Source organism: Anser cygnoides, chromosome 7 (genome assembly GCF_040182565.1).
Source record: "Anser cygnoides isolate HZ-2024a breed goose chromosome 7, Taihu_goose_T2T_genome, whole genome shotgun sequence".
Lineage (NCBI taxonomy): Eukaryota > Metazoa > Chordata > Aves > Anseriformes > Anatidae > Anser > Anser cygnoides.
Window position 1 is genome coordinate 29,385,911 of NC_089879.1, and position 26,126 is coordinate 29,412,036.

Here is a 26,126-nt window from a genome sequence, read left to right on the forward strand (position 1 = left end):
CCTCGACAGCCTGCTTCCCAGGATGTTGTAGACACAGACACAGGCAGACGTATAGGACATGTGAAGAACTTAGATAACTAGGCAACTAGGTGGGTTAACTTCTGAGCCTCTGTACACTTTCATTTTGCTCATTCCCATCCCTTTCTGTGCTTCTTAGATATAGTCTGTGTTTCTGGCAATTCTGAACATCAACAGCAATCTTAATGCTTTATATATCCTAAAGGAGTTTGAGATGCCTGCAGCGTTTATTGGAGTACTGGTGAATTAACCCCATGTTTTAATTTGAGGGGATTTTCCCAAACTTCTTAACACACACACACTGTCTATGTGAATACCTTTATTCTTTTTCCCTTTGCTGTGAAGTCGTGATGATTTATACTGAGTGATGATGTGACCAGAAAAGTGTTTGTGTACACAGGGGAGAAGTATAGTGAATAAAGGAAAAAGAAGTGTACAATCTAAAAGGATGCTGATCACCTGAAATTCCCTGCGGGATCGTGGTGAGTACTAAAGAGGCTGAGACATTGGTGAAATTTAGTATGGTTCTTGGCAGGCTGAGGGTTAACCTGCTTTTGCGGAGAGAAGAGAGCACAGCTGCTTGCCCTGGGTTCCTCTCCGAGGGAAGTGAAGCCTTCCCTGGCTGAAGTAAATCATCACAGCTCCCAGGCAAAGCACTGTAAGAGAGATGTACCTGCATTGCTCTGCTTTTCGTGTCTGTTAGGCACAGGTGGGGAAGAGTCATCATGTTAGCTCAATACAAGGAAGAGAGAAGAGGTAGTCAGATCTTGCTGAGAGTTTTCTAAACAGCTTAAGATTTTAGATGCTTTTAGTAGAAAGTTGGTATCACCTTTGGGTTAGCACAGTGAGGAGATAATTTCTGTGGTGAGAAAGCTTAGGTGCCAGAGGGCTATTTCAAAGGAACTGGTTGAATTACCTTGAACAAAGCCAAGCAAACTAAATTCCCTCTCTTCCAGCTCCCACATTGCATTAATCTCTTGTGACAATGCAGTTAAGTGAGGGAATTCTCTTTTTTCACTGAAAATAGCAACAGAGACAGTTACCATGGTGGAAAGTGCAGAGGCTCAAGAAGCCTCAGGGAGACTGACAAAGCTTTGCAAAAGCACATTTGTTTTCCCAAGTTTTGTGGGGTTGAGGAGGGGTCGAGAGTTATGAAGTCTCCTGATTTCTTTTCTGGCTGGGTTTTAAAATAGCATAAAGCAGACACAATTGATGGAGTTTAGCATTTAAAAAAAAAAAAAAGAAAAAAAAAGAAAAAAGACGCCGTATACAAAGAGCCTGGCTTCCTTCAGAAACAACAGCAAACTGAAGAGGCTGGACACAAAGTGCTTCTTGCTTGTCTGTAGCGTAGGGCTTCATATCAGCTCCTTACTAGTGCTCTCTTCCACCCCTAATGCTCACTAATGCCATTACAGATGGCTCTGTACCAGAGGCAGGCCATTTGAAAGCAAGTCATCTTTCTGACAGATGTCTCTCTTCAGAGTTTCCTGGAAACGGCTCTGAGTTTTGTGTCTCTTAATTTTGTGAAATAAAGCAAGGTGTGGTCTGTAGCAGTCTGAAGGAATGTTCTGAATGTCAAAAAGCGAACGGAGCAGCCACAGTCTGTGCCTGTTTCTGCTTATGTGAACGGAACCTGCTGTCACCAGCAATTCTGACCTGAATGCAAATGTGGGATTCAAGTCCTGCAAATAGTCTGTATTTGAGTTTGTGATTCGCTATTCATTTGCCTGATTCCTGCCGACGGACACATTCTCTAGTGTGTTTACTTGGATAAGGCATGAAATGGGTGCAAGTACTGTTGATGTGAATTCACTAAAATATTCAGATGACAGTTTCTGTTGGTTTTGTGGTACTTGATCAGTCTTGTTTTTTGCCATGCGGTCAGTTCTCAGCCATTGTTCCTTGGGGGAATACAGCAAGGGTTAAAACATTGTAATAAGGCAAAAGGTAGAACAGGAATAAGCTAATATCACAGGTCAAAAACAAAGCGCTCATTTGGTGACTGAAAAAGTGTTCAAGTCCCAGCTTCCCCAGCTCTGCATTTTATCTGTGTGCTTTACCTTGAAGAATGAAGTGGGAGCAGTTGTTACAGTTGTATTCTAGGGAGATCTCATATGGGAAGACCCTCTTTTATTCTGCATATGTACCATTAGTGCCTGCTGGCCCTTCTCCATGCTGTCTTTACTTCTTTCACCACATCTTTAACCCATCATTTGCCGAGAAGTACAATGCTGTCTTTCAATTTGCAGTTTTCCTCTCTCCAAGTAGGGGAAGTTGCAGAGTGAAATTCTTAGAACGCATGCCGCTGCCTGGTACCAGCATCAGACAGATACTGGCTCTTAGTTGTACCTGGTAGGTTGTAAGCAAGTGGCTGAGCTTGTAAAATGGGACCTAAGTACCCCTTCTACATAATTAGTACCATTACCTCGTTACTTTTATTTCCTATAAGGCTAATTTTGAACAGAACACCCTGTTTTCCTCTTTTCTTGTTTTCCTTACAAGAAGCCAATTGTACTCCTCCCTTCCACCCAACTCTCTAAGTAAAATAACTACATTTTTATTTTACAGTGACTTGTGTTTGGCAGGCTCCCTCGTGCTTTAATGAATTACTGAGTGCTTCTAAAGGTCGCTTCTCTTTGGTATTGTTAGACTTCCAGAGAGCAAAGCCACCTGGTTTAGCTGCTTTTTAGCCTGCCTCTTGGCTGACACTTTTCTCTCTAATTCAAAGAACAGACAGTTCTGCCACTGCCTGACCTCTTGTTTCTTCCACTTTTGACAGCTGAAGTGCTGTATTTCAGTTCTGCTGTGATATGGTCTTTCCATAGTGGTGATTTCGTTGTGGTCAGTGGAAGTTCTTTAATCAGTACGGAGATTGAGAGCATTTCTTTTTGATCTGGTCATGTCCACAGAAGAAGATATCTCAGAAAAAAAGGTCAGTTATCGACAAAAGATCTAGACACTGCTCATCTCCCATAGTGTTTGGGGTGGGGATGGGAATGGATAAGGCAATAGCACTGAAGTCCCAGTTGTGTTAGGAATGTGTTACCTCTGATGAATGCCAGCCCAATCAACAAAGTATGTGGGGTGGAGCAGCAAGTGGTTTAGTGTACGAATATTTTCCTACTTGGAACAAATGCTTTTCATTCTGTAGTTACTGCACAGCATAGTGTTTTTGTTAACTAACTAGTTTTGTTCTGACTGTTTAGAATGAACTGAAAGAAATTCAACCAGCCATCAAGTTGTCAAAAGTCAGCTGTAAGTAGGTGTAGGACCTGTGGTGGTTATATATTGCTGCTTTCATCGTGCACGTTATTGTTCACAGCATGCACAGAATACAGAGATCCTTAAAACTGTTCTTTAGTTTAGACACTGAGATGTGATAAAGTGGTTAGCGCCATTCCAGAAGCACAGGCGTGCCATGGATAATGTCCATAAAATCAAGTCTGATTATATTCCTGACAATCAATCTGAAATAAAACCATGTGTGCTTTTGCTAATGGATCTGCAATTGGACAGCTGAAAAGAATTTGAAGATGACCCTGTAATCAGGCTTTTAATTGTGGATAACTCATTCTGTGTTCTGACAAAGAGTTACAAAGTGTGGTGTTTCTCTGGGAATTCCTCTGTCAAACAGTGTCAGGATGATCAAGAAGTCACACACCAAATTAATCTCTGAGAGCTGGGCTACAGCAGTTGCGGTCAGCTGGAGAGGATTCATTGTACTAAGGTGGAGGGCTATTTGTGAAACAGCTTCGGTAAGTTGCAGAAACTTCCTTTCCACAAAACCCCTCCCCAGAAAGTTTCCCTCAGTCTCAGGTGGCTGAGATGTGACTCTGAAACAATGAGGATTGTGAAGAGACTCAGTACAATGAGCAGCTGCCTGGGTGGAGAGGGAATGTGGCAGAGGACCCGCAGTGGTTGCCACGTTGTGCGTCCTGGAAGCTTGTGCAGCCGTGTTTGTAGCTCACCTGGGCAGGGCAGGGGGAGCTAAGGGTCTCTGTTCCTCCGTGATAGTAGGTACTTGGTTCTTAATGTCTCTTACAGCTCTCAGATTTGATTCATACGTTAATTTAATCAGACAAGTTTATGAGTTGGGTGCCCATAAGAGGGTCTGCATGTAGATCTCTGCTCACGCTGTGGCCTGGCTTTCCTGCTACGCTGAATTCCTTTGTGAACATTCGCTGGTTTATTGAAGTGTGTGCTCCCGATCTGACTTCAGGTGCCCCTCAGAACTTTCACAGCATCAGGATCCATTCCTCTGTGAGAAGAGGTCTGTGGGTTTATTGCGTTCCATCAGGAAACTCAGATTTCAGGATTTTGCCATTTGCAAGCAGTGTGAAGATGTCACCGTGGGATATACAGCTTGTTGTAAGCCCCTCATGCCAATTAAGATACCTGTACAAGGGCAAAAGAGGCACCTGGAGAAGTCCCACTATTTGTTCAGGCCAGAGATGAAGTCCTTGTGCTAATTGCAAAGACACGTCCGAGTCAGAAGTGTTAGTCTCTGTTGTTCCAAGCACCTTACACCAATACTTTCCTGCCAAAAGTAGCACAGGAGCATGTCTAGTAGTGACTTGGGCAGTGGCAATGAAAAGGTGCCTTTTCCTTTGTGTTCACTGTGCTGAACAAAGCCTGAGCATCTGGGCTTTTGGGACAGAGAAGTGAATCAATAACTCGATGAGGATTGTCAAGTAATGCTGCTGTCTGCATTGCCTTTAATGGTTTTGGTCAATAAGCTGCAATTATTTTACAAATACGTGTTGTGTTCACTTCTAAATCTATCTTCCTGCTTCCTATATTAATTTTTAAAAATGAGAAATATCCCAAGTGCTTGCATTGTATGAAATCTGTATTTAAAATGAATTGGTAAATAACAAAGGGACTTCATTTGCTTATTCAAAAGGCACACATATAAAGGAGCTAATCTTCTGTAATACATTTTCCCCCAGTTTTTATATAACATTCATAATAAATCACCATTTGACAGTTTTTGTAGACACTTTAAAACACATGTTTATTTCTGTCTTTATTTTCTTTGGAGGTTGGAATTTGTCCAAGCATCACGATATATTTTGCCTCACAACATTCAGAAGAAGTTATCTCCAGACACCTCTACTGTGTGAATTTCTCTAAATCGGTTTTATTTCTGCTGTACCGTACAGTTTAATGTATGCCCCTTCATTTTAGATTAATAATATAACAATATAAAATTATGTTTATTGTACTTCACATTTAATTGCCCAAGAGGGATTTTCCTTTCCCATTAAATATTAAAAAGAAGCAATGGGGAGGTGGAAGAAAAAGATTCTGTTGGATTATTTAAAATAGAAACTAAGCTTAGTGCAGGAGGTAGAGTTTTGCTATCTACTATCCAGAGCAAATCAACAAGATAACTTTCAAATATTTAAAAGTGTGCTGCTTACTCAAATGTGCTACTTATTCAAATATACAGGTATCTGTAAAAAATAAAATAAAAAATATGAAAAAAAAACACCTGGGAATGCTCTTATCCCTATATAATAGTCATTCCTCCCAGAGGATCAGCAAGAACGAAGAAGAGGAAAAGATTACTGACAGAGAGATAATTGGTACATTTTTAAAGATGCAGAAAGGTGGTGGGGGTGTTTCAAAGTACCTGGGTCTGCAGTTCCTTTGAGAGTTGGATTATTTCTCCCATTTTATTTACCATTAGTTAAGCAAGTAGTAGACACAGACCCCTCCTGACCTTACTGAAAGAAAATATTCTGATAATTGCTACTGAAATCTTTTGCTAAAAGAATTTTCTTCTGCAAAACTTCTTGCTTTCCTAAAGCATATTCCGGTGGAAGTGAGATGTTCAGAAATGTTCTTGACCTTTTATCTTTGAATAACCATTAAAATCTGATCTCGTTTGCCCAAGTGGGTTGATCAGAATAAATGCAGGAGGGGGGTGGATATAGAAGAAAGAAAGATTGCGACACACAGAAGCATTAAAGTCCTAATGGAAAAGGAGATGCATTGGCCCCATCTGGCATCCAGCCGCTCCCTGCCAGCTCCTTTTTGTCGGCGTTGGCATCTGTGCAGACAGCCCTCCTTGGGGTTTTGCTGCTTAGGGTTAATCTGACACAGGAGCTGCTGTATTTGTACGCTGGCAACAATGCGGGAGGCTCGGAAAGGTACAGAATGCCCCTAAGCTGCAAGGAGTTTACATTAGAGAAGGATAACTGCATAAATCTTGTCACTTCAGAACGAAATGGCTCCCACCAGCAGAGTCCCTGTTCCAGAAAACATCTCCAGGCTGCTGCTTGCCTTCATTGACTGATCTGTTTAAGTCACAGTATGCTTACCTTTCTGCTCTAATAGCTTATTAATGTCATTTTAAATTAACAATATTCATTTCAAGTAACCCCTGTGTTTTACACACTGAAAAGATTGCTGCAGGAACAGAGCATGTAAAGATATGCTGCAGTAAATGGGAATAGCTTTCAGATCAGCTACTGTGTATTTTATATCTACTGTATATTTTTACATAATATGGAAAACTAACTTTGTATCGCTATGGTTTTATTCTGTTTGCAAAAACGGTCTTGAAAATGGAATATTATTAACAGGGACCTTTTGCATCCATGCTGGAAAAAAAACAACTAGCTGCCTACAATCCTAAGTGTATGTTGCAACTTTGAAAAATTATGACAGTGTTCAGAGTAACTGCCTGACTCTTACATGGCTGTCTCATGTGCTTTTCCCCATTCAGTCTCCTTCACCTCTGCCAGTAGTGATGTGAATTGTGCAGTTCTTTGATATTACAGTAAGCATCCTTTTACAAAGCTGCAGCTTCTGTGGCTGAAGTGTTTAGGAGCGCCTAGAGACATGACTGGTGGTGATGGAGTGGTAATATATTTCTGGGATTGCATTACTGGAATTAACAAAGATAGCATGTGTGGAAAAGCATGCGTGGGTCTGCTCCTGCAGTACTACTGCATGGACTGACTGGGTGGAACCTGGAAGCACAGCAAGAAATTGCATCTTGGGGTAGTTAAAAGCAATAAAAAATTGACTTTCCAGAGGCATAAGGGCAAAAAGTACATTTTAAAACAAAATCTTAGAATTTCAAAGGCTTTTTTTTTTTCTTATAGCCCCAATAACTATGTTTTTCAAGCTTTTTATTAGCCATCTGAGAGAGAAAATTAAACCACCTATTTTAAATAGAAGGAAATTTTCCATCACGTTAAAGACCTGTTTAATTGTTGTATTGTGTGTTTCTTGTGAAGTATTTTAAGGTACAGATCCCCTGGCCACGCACCAGGACTGTGCTTTTAGGTAGGGAGGGCTGTATGTTGATGTTCCCTTTGCAGTCAGTGGGAATTTTGTTACAGCCAAGTCTTTCTTGGAACAAATCAAGACTATTGAATTTTTGCTGCCATTTTTAAAACAATTGGTAAGTTTTTCTAGTTGCTTCAGGGTGTTCAAAAGGTTCAATGGCTGCAGTATCAGCCTTGTAAGTTTCTGAAAGGTAGCAGATAAATTCACAGAAAAGCTGTACTACGGGAGAGTACAGGACGCAATGACTGCATTCTCCAGAGCTCAGGCTATGCTGTAGTATTTAGTATATTCTGGGAATTTCTGTGATTCATCTTGTATACCAGTCTCTGTAAAAAATTCTGGGATAATACTGTTTGTTCCCTTTTCTAAAAACTAGACAGAGAGGTGATGATGCTTTCACGCTCCCATATCTCTGCGTTGACAGTGTATGCTACTGGAAAAGGCTTGAAAATGGTAAAAAGAGACACATCCGAACAGGCTGGACCTATTCTGTATTTTCTCAGTTACAATGCGATTTGGCTACTTTCAAAACTAGAGGAAACTTTTTCAAGGTCTTTCAGGCAAGGTTCACAGATGCCCTCAGTTTTCACTGGGTACACATAAAAGACTGTAGAGGGACTTATGGCTCCCTGATTTGAGACTGACTTTGCTCTGGTCTTGGCATAGACTTGAACAGCTTGAATACTATCCATTAGGTATGGGCCACCAGAGGACAGCTGTGACATGCTGTGACCATACCTGAAGGTGCTCTCTGTACAATCTTTTTCATAAAGCAAGATTTTTATTTTTTTTTTAACACGGAAAGGAATAATACTCTTTTGCTGAGAAGTATTTTATGTATAGACATATATACGTATTTATATTATATGTATTTGAGTTGCCCTTTCTGTGTAGTAAGTAGGCCAGCTACATCAGTTACTCTCTCTGGACCCTTTTTATCTGCCTCAGGTAACTCCGCTAGCAGCACAGTGCCTGCTTGTCCACAGCTGAACTTGGGGCATAAAAAAGGAGCTTATGCAAATGGTGTGGCTTCCCCATCACAAGAGTAATGTGGAAAAGAAAAAAAATCAATGTTGCCAAGTGAGCAGAATCAATAGGGAAAGCAACGTTAGCATCAAAATGCTTAGAGAACATTACCAGTGATATGAAGTTGCTTATACCCCGCAGAACAGCCACAGTAAGGGGAGTTAAAAACTTGCTAATGAGTCTGACAAGCCTATAAGGTAAGGACAGTGTGTTGAATTCAGATTGGCATGGGTTTCAGAAGCTATTACAAGCCCCTGGAGGATCTTTATAGGAAAGGTAACGTTTCACCTCAGTGCACTATTTGCAGCTCAGGAATAATCAGAACCACGAAGGATGGTTTGTGTTGAATAACTGCTTTAATGTGTGTGTGCCTTGCACAGGTGCAGGCAGAAACTGGTAACTGTAATCATATTAGTAGGTGTGTTCATATGTTGTTTTTGTGCCTTACAAAGTGTATAGTTTGTAAGAGCCAGTCTAAAAAGTCAACTCTTTATTGACTGGAATAGGGAAGTAATAACTTCTCTTGCTTGTGAGCAGAGGCCTGCAGGGTTTGAAGGAAGAGGGGTGAGTGACCTGAAGCAGCACTCAGATGAAAGCTTTGTGGTGCTGCTTTCACAGTATTATGATGGGAATTCTTTGCTGTAATTGCAGGCTTTTCATCATAGCAAAATAGGCCATATGCTCCCTCCTTGTCTGTCTGCCTAAGTAAAAGATGGCAGTCTTAGTAGTGAGAAAGAGGAGGAGGCATGGTATTCTAGAAAGCATGGCTGATTTTATTCAGAGGAAAGATGGCTGAAAATAAGTAAACACTTCCTTTCCTCACCCTATCAATTTTCTCTTTTAAAGAAAAGAAAATTAACTACTGATTATTATTGTGCAAAGCCAGAAGTAGCAGCTCATGTTAGGACTGAGTTTCTAAGACTTTTCAGCTTGATTCATTTTTAACCAGCGTTTTTGAACTGCTTGTGCTGATTCAAGGTCAACATTTGTAGATTGTATGCAGCATATGGTGAGTACCTTTGAATTTTTCTAATATTTTTTGTCTTGTTAAGCATAGTAATAGGACACATTTTTTTTTTATGAGAAGTACTCTTTTTTTATTTCCATCTGCTTATTCAGATGTCAAGTGTAGGGCTGAAACAAAAATGCAACTGGTGGGTGCTGAGGCAATCTCAAAAAAACACTTTCTAACTTAATGACATTCAAGTCCATCAAAGCACTAAAATGTGCGTACCTAAAGGATCTGAGCAGCTATAATGGTGATAGGGACTTCTGCACACACTTCAAACTATGCATGGGCCTAAATGCTTTTTTGAAGCATTCTTCATGCCTGGTAGTTCCAGGGAAAGTAATGTTCTCCCGGAGAAGGATGACCTTGGCAGTGTGTCCCTTCTGGTGAAAGCCTGGTATGCATTCATAGCTAGCAATTTAAACTTCTGTATTATACTTTTATACCACTTTCTAGGTAGCATAACATCTCTTCCTTTTTTGACTGAGAAGACCCTTGTAGATGTGTTGCGATAGGCGGAAATGTGAGAGAGGAACTTAAAGACTAGTCTTGTATCATATTTATCATGCCCTGCTGTCAAGTTCAGCAGACATGTAAATCTAGCAATGTGAACATCTGGTCCCAATGTAAGAGCATATGTGTAAGTTGTGCATGACCATTTAGCTCCATAAACAATGCTACATAGAAGTGCTCACTTATTTTTGAATCCCATATTATAAGTGACATTTTTGACTGCTGACATCTTTGACATAATTTGAAGTCTAGTAAAATAAAAAGCAGAACTGGCTTTTACTGTCAGGCCAAGAGGTGTTAGGCCAGACCAGACCCAGGAGTGTTGGTAGCTCCTGTTTCCCAAAAGCATGCACAGAGTGCTAGATCCGAACACCAAATGCACTGCGGTTATCTTGGATTAATGAAAGGAGCAAACTCCAAATCAAAACCTTGGTCAGCGAAGTATTTCACTAGCCAATCAGTGTCAGTCCCACAATATAAAGGCTTAATTTTGGCTGTCCGCAAGTGCAGAAACACAGTTATCTGGAGGCTGTAACTAAACAAAACAGCATAGGCTGCTGACTGCATAAAAAGATGCTGTCTTCTGCTGCACAGCATACTGAACTTCCATTTCCTTGCAAAGTTTATTTTAATTGTGTTCTGCACAATGGCAGCACTTACGAGGAAAAATCCCATTACGTAACTGTGTTTGCATTTCTACCACAGTGATACTTAGCCAAGAATCCCTTACTATGTGGTCCCTGGAGAGCAAGAACAACTCACAGGTGAGCCTGCCTTACTGGAACACCGTCTGTCATTCCCGCACGGCTCTGAATCTGCAGATTTTATTCCTTCTTTGTGGAGGGTTTCTGTGGCTTTTCTCTGGTTCTGTCCATGCCTGCTTGCCTTTTCTGAGTCAACAAGTGTTTTGTTACTTTCCAACACCTACTGATATGCATGGGACTTAGTCAGGCTTTCCTGTTTTCTGTGACAGTGGGGAGGTGGGGAGATGTTGCAGGGAAACTCTAAACTTTTAATTTGTCAGTAACTGAATAGGCCTTCTGCCAAAGTCTTCAAGGGTTCTAATTCAGCTACGTGTTCCCAAGTTTCCTTGCAATTTCATGGCATTTGGGAAGAGGAAATGTTAGCTTTGCTTTAGGCACAACGTATGTTTGAACGTTTTGAAAATCAGTTTCCTCTGTCTTCGTATGTTCCCTGTTACGTTCCTCTCTGCAGAGAGCTCTGCCTTTTTTATCCAATCCTGAGCTGTACATTAATATACTTTTCTTTTTCAAAATTTGCTCTGTAGGGATCAGAATATATTAGCTCTGAAGTTTGTTGGAAATATTTGCCATTATGACAGGAGCTTGTCAAATTCACAGTCCATTTGGAATGCAGAAGCAACAGAAACATCCATTGTAGTGTTGATGGCACTGCATTCCAGTGATCCGGGTGCTGGTGCAGGAGGGTGTTTTCATCCTCAGGAAGCACAATGACATGACACCACAGGTTCCATGAAGAGGTTTCTTTTCTGATTTCAGATGTGAGTGTCGGGTTAAGCGAAAAAAGAAATCTCAGGCTGGAGGAGTCCAGGAGTGAGTGGTGAAAGGAGACTGATGGGATTACAATAGTATATGGAGATAGAATTAGAAGACCAAATTTCAATTTCAGCTGCACTGTTTCAGCCACTCGGGAGTCAATCAGCCATTTTTCATAAACTAGGTCTCTGTATGGACTGATTTGTTATTGTTGCAAAGGCTTCAGCACTGAGCTCAAAACCTTTTAAGTCTGTCTTCTGTGGGGTTTGGAACAGAGCATCTCCCATCCCTGAAAGCCGCTCTTGCAGCAGAGTGTTGTCAGGGATGATACTTCTCTTCTGATCCTATCTTTGCTAGACAGTAGGACCACTGCACTTTCACAGCAATTACATGCCTAACATAGGAGAGGCTGTGTTATTAAGGAAGAGTCAAGTTCCTAGAAAGCACTTTTGGAAGCATGTGACATTATGCTCAGTTTTTGGAATTCACCAGACTTTGTAAAGCACTTGCTGGATGTTTTGCCTCCCAGTCATTCCAACTCCTTTTCTTTTTGCAAAGGCAATGCAATTTACAATCTATAAGAGAGACTTTCAGGGCTGCTTTGCACCTATCTGTCAATCACAGTTCAGATCTCACTGAAATATTTTTTTTGGTGCCAGAAGCCAGAGATTTCTGGAATTGCTACTCCTTTCTGACAGTGGAATACCCCAGATTTGCAGCAAGTGAGGAAGCAAATGGATATTTTTATTACAGTGTTTTAACTTTTTGATTAATTACAAATGATATGGACAAACAAGTTTAGCTGTGATATGCCTGTGCTGACAGGCCTACATAGGAAAGACATCAAGAATGCATGTACCTAGAAGATAACTTTTCTAAGCCCAGATTTATCAACAGCAAACCAGAAGGCAGAAACAATGTGAAAATGTCATTTCCCAGTGGAACCAGTACCTAATTGACACTTGTAGTCTGCAATGCCTGTTTCTCATTTAACAGTTTTCGCAGTAGAGGTACTTAAACTTTACTCCACGTTTTCTTGTTTAGTCTCAATTTCTTACTTGACACATAGCAGAATCCTAAGGGGAAATAAAGCTACAACCTAGCTGCTTGTAAGTTGATGAAACCTTTCTGGGAGAATCAGTGTAGAAGAGAATTTGATATGATAGAGTGCAGCTGGCTCTATGCAAGGTTTACAAAGTGCCATCTTAAAACATATATATAAATATATTTTTCCCAGAAATGGTGTGTGGGGGGGGGGAGCTCCAGGTGGAGCAACCAGCTCATTTCCAGACAGTAATTTTCAAATCTGCTTGAACAGATCCCTAACATGGTTTCAGACGTTATTACTGTTTCCCTCTTTCCCCATTCACTCACCATTTTAAAAAATGCAGATGGTAGATGAGCTTTTATGCTTCATTGTATGGGACTGTTTGGTCAACTGAGTCGTTCCCTTCAGCTGAGTGTCTTATTTTGCATGAAGGGCTCACAAGACTGAACTGCCGATATGGAGAGGGTCTATGTCAAAGGCTAAAGATCCCCAGGCATACAGCCCAGTCCTGCTGGTGGGTGATGCTGGCCAGTGAGAGTTCCTCAGCCCTGCTTCTGAGGGTAGAGGTGGCCTCTTTGTTACAGTAGTCACTTGAAAGACTGAGTGCACAGATGTGTGCCTAATAAAGCCAAGACAGTAAATTAATACACTTCCTCTGTTTTTTTTCTGTGAGTGCTTGAAACACTCAGATACTGAAGACCACCAAGATGAGGGTGTTGATGCATTTTGAATGAAAGGAAGGAGAGGCTTTCTCTTGGCTTTTGAAGAAAGTAGTTAAAGGAAATGGTTATGTGGGAGAAGAAATGGACTAGAGATTCCTCAAAGGCAAATATATTCGTCTATCTTTAATTTCTGGAAAGGATGAGATTTCAGATTTGTCCTCAGAACTCTCTGCTAGCTCAGAGAGATGCCTCCCTGCTCAGCTGGCTGCCTTCAGGCAGCTCCCAGCTTATTAGCTGGCTTCTGTGGTTCAATTCTGAGACTATGGCAGTCAGGGGAGCAGCCTGGAGGCAGCTATTTGGGAATAATTACATGCAGACATCTGTCATGAGAGGAAACTCACTCCCCTTGGACCTGGGATGACATTGCTGGTCAGAACAGGTTCCTTCGTGAAAGGGACTTGCCAGGTAGTCATGATATTCTCCTACAGTATGTAGGGTTTACCTGGGATATCCTGCATTTAGTTCTCTTTGTATGTAGGGTCCACATCCTAGTTAGCTGACTCAGGGCTTCCCCAGTGACGTTGCATTGCCTAGGGAACAGGGAGGCACCTCGGAAGGAGTCAGATGCTAAGTGGAAAGGGCCTGACAGAAGTGGCTGCTGCTGCCTTCTGCTCGGGGCAGGGAGGCCGCTGTCAGAGGTCGGAGGCAGGGCGGGACACTGGGTGTCACATAATGGGTCTGAATTCCTGGCACCCGTATGTCAGTGATTGTTGGAGATGGAGGTGCAGCTTACCGACTTGCCCTCTTTCACACAGCACCACTAAATAGCGAATCAAACCCATTTTTTTTTTTTCATATGTATTGATCAGCTGGTAATTCCTGTATTGATTTCTTCAAATGTGAGTGAAATGGACTATGATCTTTGTCAAAACTCAGAGTGTTTATCTCATGTGGATAGAAATATCGGTGCCTTCCCATTTCATTGTGTTGTGGAGTATTTTTTATTTTTTTTTTTCTCCTTTTTTAAAGCCATGCTTGCTACTACTGCAGGAAAGGCACAAAGCAGAGAGATAACTGCAAAGCACAGGGAACTATGCAGAGTTTTAAGAAAAGGAAAGATGAAGAAGTGTGGCATTTTGAACTCCAATGGTATAGAAAAAAAAAGCAGATTTTTTCAGTTAGGGCATCCAAAATTTCTTCCGCCTTGCTGAGCAAACCCATTCCCTAAAATGTGGCCAACTTTAATTTTCTTCTCTCAGGCAGTCTAGGATTTAGAATGATAAACATTTTATGATTACTGTTTCTCCTCTTTTCTCCTTTTTTCCCCCATCACTGTACTACTTTCAGCCTTTGGTCGTATGTGCTATACAGGGCTCATCTAGCTTTTATACTGCCTTTACGTACTCTACTGGCTCATATGTTGAGCTGTTAGCTATGTTTCTCTTTGTCTTTCAACACTTCCCTCCCCCCAAATAAACAAGACAGTAAAGTCAATGCTAGATTTTTGTTTGTTTGTTTATCAATTTAGAGAGTGAGGGGTCAGGTGGTCACCTAAAATGCAGTTATTTGCGGGTCTTTTCATATGACTATGCACTTCTTAAGTTGACATGTCATAGAAGACTTTAAAGAACAGATTTTCCTAATAATGTTCAGATATAGGTGGGGCCTGGCTTGTTTAGATGAAAAGCAAATCAAACTAGAAAAGAATCCCTATACCTGTCTTCCCCAGTCAAGCAATTTTTTATGTGGTAGATTTCTTTTTTCTGTTTATCAAACTATCTTTAATCTCCTTATTCCTTTCACCGAAAGCTATCTTCCCTTGTTTGAAGGTGCTTGATCACGTTTAAATTGGATGGCAGTGACAGCTCCTGTGCGAAGTACTCCTGTCATACCATTGTGTGCTTTCTTTGAGGCTCACTTAATTTAATGGGCTGGTGAGCAGAACAGTTTTGGGGCTGCCTCCTGCACCACATTTGCCTGGAAAATGCTTAAGTTTGTGTTGTGAACACTCCTGGAAGCTTCTAGCTACATGTAGGATGAAGGGGTTTTTCCCCAATCTAAATCCATTCAGCTGCCGACAGGAGAGGTCTCACCTTTTTCTGTTGCTTTCTAGTCCATGTTTCAACTTCTCCCAGGTATTGATGCTGGCCCTCCCACTGCTGGCTTAAAACTAATCGGTTTCTCCAAAGTATTTTAATCTGGGTTTTAGATTACGTTGTCTGACCTGATTTTTTTGTATTGATTTGGATGCTCCTTTTTAAGGATAGAGATAAAATGCTGAAGTGACGTGTGCAGCAGAGGCACACAACGGTGAGATACGTGCACAACCACCTCCCACTTTGGTAGTACTCAGAGAGTTTAAGCAGAAAGGCATAACATGCAGAATCATTGCCTGAAATTTCACTCGGTGTTTGTCAGTGTTTGGCTCAGCTGCCTCATATTCCACACATTTTCAAAAATGGCAGTGCTTCTTTCTCCTTTGGTAAGGGAAGAAAAGATCTGCATCCCCACTTTGTGTCTGGGAACATCCCCAATTCTTTTGAAATCAAAGCTACATTTAGGAAGACTGCCTGAACTAGTAGCCCAGCATCAGGCAGACCTTTTTTGAAAATGTATTTTCTGTGTATTTAAAAGGATCGTACAAGTAATTCACTTTCCTTTTATCAGCTCTTTTGTTTTTTGTATTTGTTTCTCTTGTAAAGTTGTAGCTTGTTTTGATCCATACGTCTTACAGTTAGTTACGGACTTCGTTATCTCCCTTCACAGCTTCCTTTTTTCTCATATCCTTTTTTCTCCTTTCAAACATGGACTCTTGATTTTGCATGAAATCTGGTCTGTAGGTGGCCACAATTGAAGCTGTTAAGAATTTATTTTAAAAACAAGAAGATCCTTCCTGCTGTGAAGACAATCTGTTAAAATAATATGCACAATTGAATATGACCTAGACTCCTCTTAGACTGTCAGAGTTTCTAAAAGGAAGGGAAACTGGCTCCTCTTTTCCTGAAACAAGGGAATCTTCCCAGTTTAGCTACTCTCTATAGTATGAAATGTCTTAACTTCATCTCAGACACATTTTCAGGAGACATTTCTTATACTTTATTTTGACAACCATTGAGGGAAAGGGCTTGAGGCTAAATCTCAGTCCTGTATCTTGTGTATTTTAGAACTAAAAGCTCACTGGATTCACTTCAGGGAACGTATCCATCTGTAAGTAACTTGAGGCATTAAAAAATGAAATGATTGGCTTACATTTGGTTTGCCTGAGACTGTAAGAGGGAGTATTTTTCTTACAAGCAAATGTGGTATCATAAACTGCCACACAACTCTTAGAAATACCAAGGCCTTAAAAAGATACTATTGAAGAACTCACTGGAAAAAAATAAAGAAATAATACAGAAATTTAAAACACTCCTCCCATTATTCAATACAGATGTGACTGGAAACAAGACTTATTTGTTGATGGAAATAAATACTGCTTTTCCAAACTGGAGAAATATTTATTACTTGTTTAAATTATTATTATTCCAGAATAAAGCATAGGTGAGGTCTTCCATGAAATGACTGCTCCCATTCCCAGTGTTTTTTTCTGGTCAGTATCTGAAAATGCATCTCTACATATGAAGAGAAACTCGTAACAGTTGTCGACGCTGATAGCAACAGTGTCTGACCGTGCCTCAAGACCAGGTAGCTTGCCCTGGCCACGTTCACAATTGTGGGCCCTTCAGGGATCTTCTGAAGGTGTGTCCAGCCCTTGTACTGAGGCAGGAGCTGAGCAAGGTGAGTTTGCTCACCAAGGGAAGTGATTAGTGAACAGTAAGTGGAGCTGGCATGCATGTTCACACACAGGCAGTGAGGGGTGCTCTGGCTGGAGAATACACATGTACTTGGTGGGGTTCATCTCTCCAGACTTTTGTATCCACAGTGTAAAAGTCTGCATTGGAGTTAGATGTCCAAGAGGCTGTTACAGTCAGTGTGTATCTGTTTGTTGGGACTGATGGAATCTGGAGAGATTGTGCCTAACATTTACTAAACACAATGCTATCTGAAGATGGAAATTTTTTGATCATGTTTATAAGGACAGGTAGTATTCATATTTAAGGACAAAGCAACTGCTTAAATTTCCTGGCCTAGATTCATCACTGTATTTCAGTAGGTACAGTGACTTACAGCCGAGGCAGCATCAATCAAGCCAAGGCTGATCAATCTGTGTCTCTGGCTTTCTCTATGCAAGTCTGAATGTTGATGGATTTATCAGGTTATCTGTCATAAATTTCTACTTGGATTGTTGTGATAGGAAAATATTTTTCCCCTAACACAACAATTTTGACTTGAACACAAAGTGGATCGTTCAGTTTTTGAAACGACCAATCGAGCTACTCCGTATCCCAAATATTCCGTGAAAGGAGGGTTATATCCTATGTTTTTTCAGATGTCCTGAGTTAAAGCTGTTGGAAAAATGAAGCCAAGAGTGCTCATGTTGCGTATGGTTTGTGTGTGATTTGACAGGTTGTAATTTACTAATTATCAAATGCTATTTAAATGTGGCAAAACCACAATTACAAGTGAGTATGCATGGTAAAATAAACAAGCTAATTGAAAACATGCAAATTAAAATTCTTATGAAACCCTATCTACTGATAAAAGCTATTCCTTCATTCACGTCATCTCTTACAGTTTGTCTAAATACAGTGTCATTTCTTGAAGGTGGTCACGAAGGTGCTGCTTGTCACAGCGCTCAGACTCCTGCATGGATGGATCAGGGTTTTGTGGACCTTAGAGTTGATGCAAAATGCATCAGTACAGTTGTGTAATATAGGCCTAACATCTAGGCTATAACAAACTAGCCTTTGCCTTTAAATTATTTTCAGAAGTACTTTCAGTCATTTTCATGCATCAGACTCTTGGAGAATATCAATAACACATGCTTATGTTGTGCTTACTCAGATTATTAAATGCAGTGTTCAAGTTAATTAGCAAAATGTCATGGATTTAGTGCTTTCTGTCATCTGGGGAGAAGCATCAAGTATCAAAGAATGTATCAAACTTTATTATTATGCCCAAATGTGGTTACAGAGATACTGAGATGCACCACAGAATTTTGATTTTGCTTTCTCAGTTCAGAATATTTCTTTTATTCCAAGTTTTTAACAATAACAGTGAATTTGCCATTGTGGTTTGTATATTACATTTTGCAAATCATCTGTTATAAGAGTACTACAAATACAAAACCATAATTTCAGGAGTAATTTTGGTCAAATGTCAAAAATACAAACCAAAATTGTCTTACAAAAATAATATAGTAGGACACTTCAGTTTGGTATGAAATCTCAGTTAATATTCAAAGAAATTTTGTTAGGCAAGATATGGCAAAATATGTATATTTTCAGAAACCCTGAAGCCTCATAATCATCAAGTTCAGGGAAAATTACAACCCCTCAAAATATGTAATAGCAAGTCTTTTCCTTGAGAGCTGATGCTGCTAGCAAAATAATGGATGGAGGTGCTGGGCCAATGGAAAGAGCGTGGTAGCTGACATTGTGTCTCAGCCAAACTCAGGAAAATATATACCTGCGTTTGTTAAGAAACAGATGAAACGCTCTCAATAGAGTAACCACCTTTCCTGCTTGCTCTCAGGGTTCACAGTTAATGTTATTCACCTTTGGGAGGGAACAAAGAAGAAAAAGAAACATCTATTAGCGGCAGGAAGAAGTGGGTACTTTTTATTTTTTTTTTTCTCCTCGAAACTGTGGTAAAGAAGTTGTTAAGGGAGAGAACAACTGCCTAAGACTGTGGCTCATTTTTTCACCACTGCAGTGATTTGAAAGGGATTGCCATTGCACCTTGAAGGCTTCCCAGGTTAAACATGGGATGGTCTGTTTCTAGGAAGGCCCAAGCTAACGTTGGTAAACAGAAATAGAACGATTTAAGTTTGATTAATAGATGTAATACTTACAAAGTTCAAATTCATTAATATTCATCTCCTGACACCATACGTAGCACATGCCATCAAATGTATTCTGACTTTACAAACTGTACAATTTATTCATTTTCCACAGTTCTACAAAAAGGGAGGTCTGCTCTTTTGTCTATTTTTTTTTCCAAGGAAAAGGATAGGAATTTGTGCTTAAAAATTCTTTGTTTTTAAACTGTAAGGCCAGATGTGCTTTTCAGAGATTCATCTGAGTCCCTGTAATAACAGAAGAGCCAAAAGCAAGAATATCTGAAGCAGTCTGTGTTTAACACTGGACCCATTTCCTGTTTGCAAGTCCTAAGTTCTAAACCTGCACAACTGAAGTGTTGTGGAATTGATACATGGAGAAACTTTGCTCTTGCTGAAGGACTTTTTGGGCAAAGTTGAGCATTTTTATCTTAGGGAAAGCGTTTTGTTTGTTTGTTTTTGAGCAAAGCATTGTAATTTTCTTAGCAAAACTAATGTTTCTTTCCTACCCATGAAAGCTGTATTTTATTCTCAAGAAAGTATTCTCAAAGAAATGAGATCTTGGTTGATGTTGGAAGCTAATTACAAGTTGGACCTCTGTATTTGTTGTTTGGAATAGGTGGCTCCCTGCTAGTCTGATTCAGAAATTTTGTTTTATTCAGAGACTTGGTGTCAAACTGCAACTGCTTTTGTTGTTTCTGTGTAGGTTTCACGTGACCTCGCTCACATATTCCTACTTTTATAGTGGACTGAAAATCCAAAAGGACTGATACAGGACAAACAAATGAGAGGTTTTCCCAACAGTTCCCCACATTCTATTGATTCTTGCATTACCTCGAGCAAAAATTAATTGTACTAAGAACTGCTATGAAGCCTGAATGTTATTTTCATCCACTATTGCGTCCCCCTGGGGATTAGTCAGAGTAGCTCTACAGTTCCCCTTCTGCAAAAGTGAACTACTATGAAGAAGAGAGGCACATACAATGAATTTCTGTGAAAGAGTGGCAGGGTCTTTGCCCCGAGACTGTATGAGAGAAACCAATAAAAGGATGTTCTCAGGACCTAGTAATACTTCTAAGTGAAAATTAAGGGCGCCTAACTTCTAGTATTCCGGGATCCCAAGAGACTTATGGTGCTTCATGCAATATGACGGGAGAATAGATTCCTGAATGAAATAAATTCATTCTCTCTTTTTTGTGTCTTTGAAGCTTCAGCTTGATTTTTTTTTTTTTTTTGTAGCTTGCCCTCTAGCTCTGCTTTTCTGTTTTCTTTTTTTTTCTGTTTTTGCTTGCTTAGCTGCCAGTGCCTGTGGCCCTGGTTGAAAGAGCAGATGCTCTTGTGCCTCTTGCAGGACCCCACCAAGATCTTGTAATCTGGACTGCATGGCTTTTTATGACCTCCAGCAGAAGCCAGAAGGTAGGCAGTGAATGAAGCATAGTGTCAAGACACTACCATCGGAAATTAGCCTGAAGCTGTGTAACAAGGCCTGCTGTGAATGGTCTTTGGGGTTAAAAAAATGCTTGATGCCTGCAGAATCACAGAAAACGTGTATTTGAAATTTCCAACTCTTCTGATGACATCAGTCTTTCCATCAATGCGACAAAGGTACTTCAATGTATTCATCTTGTATGCAGTTTACATAAATAATGTCAGCAAGTGGCATGTGTAGGAACTCACCCTGCAGACTTCAGCCTTTGGGGCCCTCTTGATTTGCAGAAGTATTTCTGATTCAGGCCACCAGTGAACAAAAAAAAAAAAAATTGCCGAGGCGATCGGCTCCGGGGCAGACGCGTTCTGCAGCAGAGCGGGGGATCGAGACAGGCAGGGCTTTTTTTCAGCATCGAGGACACCTGAAGCAGCTGAGGGAGCCGCCAGCACCCGGCAGCCCTCACGAGGGAGGCTGACGAGGCGTAGGCGGAGCCAGCAGCGCCCCCTCCCCGGCCATTCAAAAGCAGCCCCTAGGGAGCGCGGACAAACAGGGCGGGGAGAGGGAAATTGACTGGTGGAGGTGTGAGGTGTACTCTGGCCTCTCTGAGACAGACTCACGAGCCTGCCATAGCACAAATGTCTCCTGCTACGCAGAAGACAAAAGTTCCCTCATCCCGCCAGGCAGCAGGAGGGGACCTAAGCCAAAGTGGGGAATGGAGGCAGGTTCCTGTTCGGGGTGGCCACCAAAACTTCAGCCCTGGATATGGGGAAAGCAGACTTCAGGCTGCTCAGGGAACTAGTCAGCAAGGTCCCCTGGGAAACTGCTTTTGAAGGCATTGGCGTCCATCAGTGCTGGTCCATCTTTAAGCACTGCCTCCTAAAAGCACAAGATCAGGCGATTCCAACATATTGGAAGTCAGGCAGGCGGGGCAGAAGGCCGGCCTGGCTGACCAGGGATCTTCTACTGGAGCTTAGGCGAAAAAAGAAAGTGTACGGCTGCTGGAAGGAGGGTCAGGCGACGAGGAAGGAATACAGGGATGCTGTTCGTGTCTGTAAGGAGAAAAGTCGTGTGGCCAAATCCCAACTAGAGTTGAAGCTGTCCATGTCTGTGGGAGACAATAAAAAAGGTTTTTTTAGATATGTGAACGGAAAAAGGAGAACCAAAGAAAACAGGTCCGCTACTAGATGGGGAGGGTCTCCTCACAGACAATGACATAGGCAAAGCAGAGACGTTTAATGCCTTCTTCGCCTCTGTCTTCAACACTGATGATGGGCTTCGGGACCCAGGGTACCCTGAGCTGGAGGACCATGACGGTGGGAATGACAAACTCCAAACCAACCCTGAACGTGTGCGGGATTTGCTGCTCCACCTGGATCCATACAAGTCCATGGGTCCGGGTGGGATTCATCCCAGGGTGCTTAAAGAGCTGGCAGACGTCATCGCGGGACCTCTCTCAATTATTTTTCAACGATCTTGGGAATCTGGAGAGATTCCAGTGGACTGGAAGCTGGCAAATGTTGTGCCAATTTTCAAGAAGGGTAAGAAAGAAGACCTTAGCAATTACAGGCCTGTCAGTCTCACGTCAGTGCCTGGTAAAACTATGGAAAGGATGATCCTTGAAGTTATTGAAGTGCACCTGGGGGACAATGCAGTCATTGGTCCCAGCCAACATGGGTTCAGGAGGGGTAGGTCCTGCCTAACGAATTTGATTTCCTTCTATGGTAAGATCATATATCTAGTCGATCAAGGGAAACCAGCTGATGTGATCTTTTTGGACTTCAGCAAAGCTTTTGACACAGTTTCCCATAGGATCCTACTGGACAAAATGTCCAGCATACAACTTAACAAAAACATCGTAGGATGGGTGAGCAATTGGCTGACGGGCAGGGCTCAAAGGGTTGTGGTAAATGGGGCCACATCTGGCTGGCGGATGGTCACTAGTGGGGTCCCTCAAGGCTCCATTTTAGGGCCAGTCCTCTTCAATGTCGTTATAAATGATTTGGATGTAGGACTAGAAGGTGTTTTGAGCAAATTTTCTGACGACACCAAACTTGGAGGAGTTGTGGACTCGGATGAGGGTGGAAAGGCCTTGCAGAGAGATCTGGACAGATTGGAGAGCTGGGCGATCACCAACCACATGAAGTTTAACAAAAGCAAGTGCCGGGTCCTGCACCTGGGACGGGGCAACCCTGGCTATACGTACAGACTGGGCAATGAGATGCTGGAGAGCAGCCCCGCAGAGAGGGATCTGGGGGTTGTGGTTGACAGCAAGTTGAATGTGAGCCAGCAGTGTGCCCTGGCAGCCAGGAGGGCCAACCGTAGCCTGGGGTGCATCAAGCACGGCATTGCTAGTCGGTCGAGGGAAGTGATTGTCCCTCTGCTCTGCGCTGGTGCGGCCTCACCTCGAGTACTGTGTGCAGTTCTGGGCACCACAGTACAAAAGGACATTAAACTGTTGGAGAGTGTCCAGAGGAGGGCGACGAAGATGGTGAAGGGCCTAGAGGGGAAGACGTATGAGGAGCGGCTGAGGTCACTGGGCCTGTTCAGCCTGGAGGAGAGGAGGCTGAGGGGGGACCTCATCACGGTCTACAGCTTCCTCACGAGGGGGAGTGGAGGGGCAGGGGACCTATTCTCCGTTATCACCAGTGACAGGACCCGCGGGAACGGTGTGAAGCTGAGGCAGGGGAAGTTGAGGCTGGACATCAGGAAGAGGTTCTTCACCGAGAGGGTGGTTGCACACTGGAACAGGCTCCCCAGTGAGGTAGTCACTGCACCAGGCCTGTCTGAATTTAAGAAGCATTTGGACTGTGCACTTAGGCACATGGTCTAAACTTTTGGGTAGACCTGTGTGGTGCCAGGAGTTGGACTTGATGATTCTTATGGGTCCCTTCCAACTCGGGATATTCTATGATTCTGTAAAATTTCTAAACATGATTTTCTGTCCTGGGTTTTGTGGTCCTTAAAAGGATCGTGATGTGGGAAGTTAAATTTCCAATCCCAGCCTTTGTTGTCAACAGGATTAACCTTCCTGCATATGAATTTGGATGTCCTCAGAAGGTGGGAGAGCGTTTTGCACAAGCTTGCACTAACTGGCAGAGCTCTGACTTGTGTGGAGGATGGTCTAATCTGTTCAGTGTTTGGTCTCAAAATCTGGCAGGTCTGTGGTTCCTTCTGAAGCATACATAAAGCAGGAGTGACTTACAGATCTCTTAGCAGCAGAGCATTTTAGGCCACGAGGAAAAAAGACTTGTGGAATTCAGTCTGGACTGCTATGACTTACCTGAAGGTCTGTCGCACAGTGTACATATTTCTGCTTCGAGCAGTATCCCCAACTCCACAAGTGTTCTCCAACAGGTTGGGAATACTTTAATACTTCTATCTCGCTTGTAGCTGTGTCTGCTTTCACTTTGATTAGTCAAGTTCTTTCAGTCAAAAGATCAGTCCCAGACTGTATTTTCTTGAGATGCCTCTAAGTGATCTGGAGCTGCAAGAGGCTATACTGTTACTCATTAAATGACACCAGTCCTTTTGTCTGTGATTGCTGTGAAGGTGATGGTGTATCACATGCATGATAGTTCCTTGTTCTTATTTTTATATAGGTATTAGAAAGAGAAATGGAAACTTGCTGTATATTCTTAATCCCTACAGGAACTGCATTTTTTATCTGGAAAGAAATTCTTACCACGTACTACTTAGTAAACATGCTGTAAAGGCTCTTTCACAAGGAGGAGTATTTCTTGTGTAAGTAGCTTTCAACAACAGATCAATCACCAGCTGGGATGCACTGTCATAATGAAAAAGGAGTGGCATTTACCAGCAAAATATCATGAAGGACAGATATAAGGATGCCATAAAGGCAGACTAACAGCCTTGATTCCTGTAGATATATTTCATTGCAGTGCCAGTATGATTCTTTACATCTATTATTCCCCCTCATTTACCTTTCTCCCAAGGACAATTATTACATTGCTTTTATTAATTCAAAAGAAGCAGAAAGAAACATGCTCAGACCTTTCTGTCCATAAACAGAGACACACAAATTGTTCCTCATTGATCCAGGCTTAATTTGTCCTTTCTGGTCATACAAAGGAGCCCAGGTGCTTGTGTCATTTCTCTCTACTAAAGTCAGGGTGTTACGACTCTGGTGGGTAGATGTTTGAGCTCCTCAGCACTCACGTAATTTCTCACTATGGAAGGCTGAGTTGTCTTTATATTTTTCCAAAAAGTTGCTGCTAGAGTCAGTAGCAGGACAGGGGTGTATCTGTTAGGATTGAGAACAGTCCTCAAGGAGATGGGAGGCAGGGGATAAGAGCTGGAGTGACTTACAGTCCCTGCAAACCTCTCCACTAATGGGGGAAATCACATTGCTTGAGGAAGGACCCTGGGGAGGCATCTTTCTTCTGCCTGTATTTCTAAGGTGGGTCAGTAAGAGTGTGACAGCCCTTGTCAATGAGAAACTGATGGAAGGACAAAAATCTTACTTAGATGTAGTGCTGGCCTGGAACTTTTAAGGAGAACTTTTAGTTGGGAAATACTAAATTTTACTTGTGGCTGTTTTGTTTTCCTTTTTTTTTTTTTTTGAACTTGTAACTTTTTGAAGAGACCTTATATTTTGGGCAGTTTGTTGTTTTTTCACTTTTCTAATAAAATTTTATAGATATACTTTTTATATTTTCTAAATAAAACTTTTTTTTTCCAGATATGAAGTTTCTCTTCCTTTTGAGAAGCCAACCAAATATAGTTAAAAAAGCAAAGACAAAGGTTGTCAAAAATAGGAAAAGAAATACAAACATAAGGAGTTCATAATACTTTGACCCAGAGACATAATTTCTTATCTTTGTATATTTAGTTCAAACTGTTTTTGAGATATTGATGTTTCAGCCAATTTAGGATTGGACATCTTTTCAAAACTTCACTGTTTTATGCAAGATGAAAAAAGATGAAAAATGTATTTTCCACCCAGATTTAATTGCCATAATATATTAAAACAGTCTGTGAATTGATTTGCTGCAGTTTGGCCAGAAGAAAGCCTCACTGCATAGTAGAGAGCTCCACAAGATGTGTTTCTTGCTGTTGAAAGTATCTCTCTGAACTTTTCTATGTCCCATTCTACCTAGTAACAGTGGAGGGGAGAACCTTTCCTTATGCTATATAGAGGCACTAACAAAGTCTGAGCATCCCCTTATGGAGAAATGTTACTCAGAAAATTTACACACATCAGGTGCGGTTACTCATCTGCGTATAGATGGAGAATATGGAACTCCAGGAAATGTAGGAACACTGCTTATGAGAACTAAATTACAGAAGTTAAAGATGAAATTGTGAACTATATTTGGAAACAAATTGCATCCCAGAATCTGTTTGGAATTTTTTTTGTGCAAAGTGAAATTTGTGACTTTTATTAAACAGTTTATTTGAATTAGTAAACTGTGATACAATGGTTAATAAATCTTGCAGCAGAGAAATAAGGAATAATGATTGAGCTGCATAGAATAAATTAGCTGTCAGAGGAGTTGCTCTTCTACCAGCAGGTTTCTGTAGCATTATCACATCATTATTATCTAGGTTACACTTCTCACAGCTGCGAACACTACAAGATAGAATGATAAAGATCCTTAAGCTGTGTTTTAGGCTTGGAAAACAGTGGTGTTGTTCCAAAGAGGC

At 41.4% G+C, this 26,126-nt stretch overlaps 1 long non-coding RNA gene across 7 annotated transcripts in view; it reads left to right on the forward strand.

The window, feature by feature from the left end:
* The window catches only part of LOC106031698 (uncharacterized), a 524,145-nt gene that overhangs the window by 77,722 nt on the left and 420,297 nt on the right, over positions 1–26,126 (forward strand). Inside the window, exon 1 of one of the 7 annotated variants that reach the window (XR_007159644.2) lies at positions 2,602–2,950. The exons of the other annotated variants lie outside the window; for them this stretch is intronic. This is a non-coding gene — a long non-coding RNA (uncharacterized lncRNA). Of the gene's footprint in view, positions 1–2,601; positions 2,951–26,126 lie in introns of those variants that run through there. 7 annotated transcript variants of the gene reach the window in all.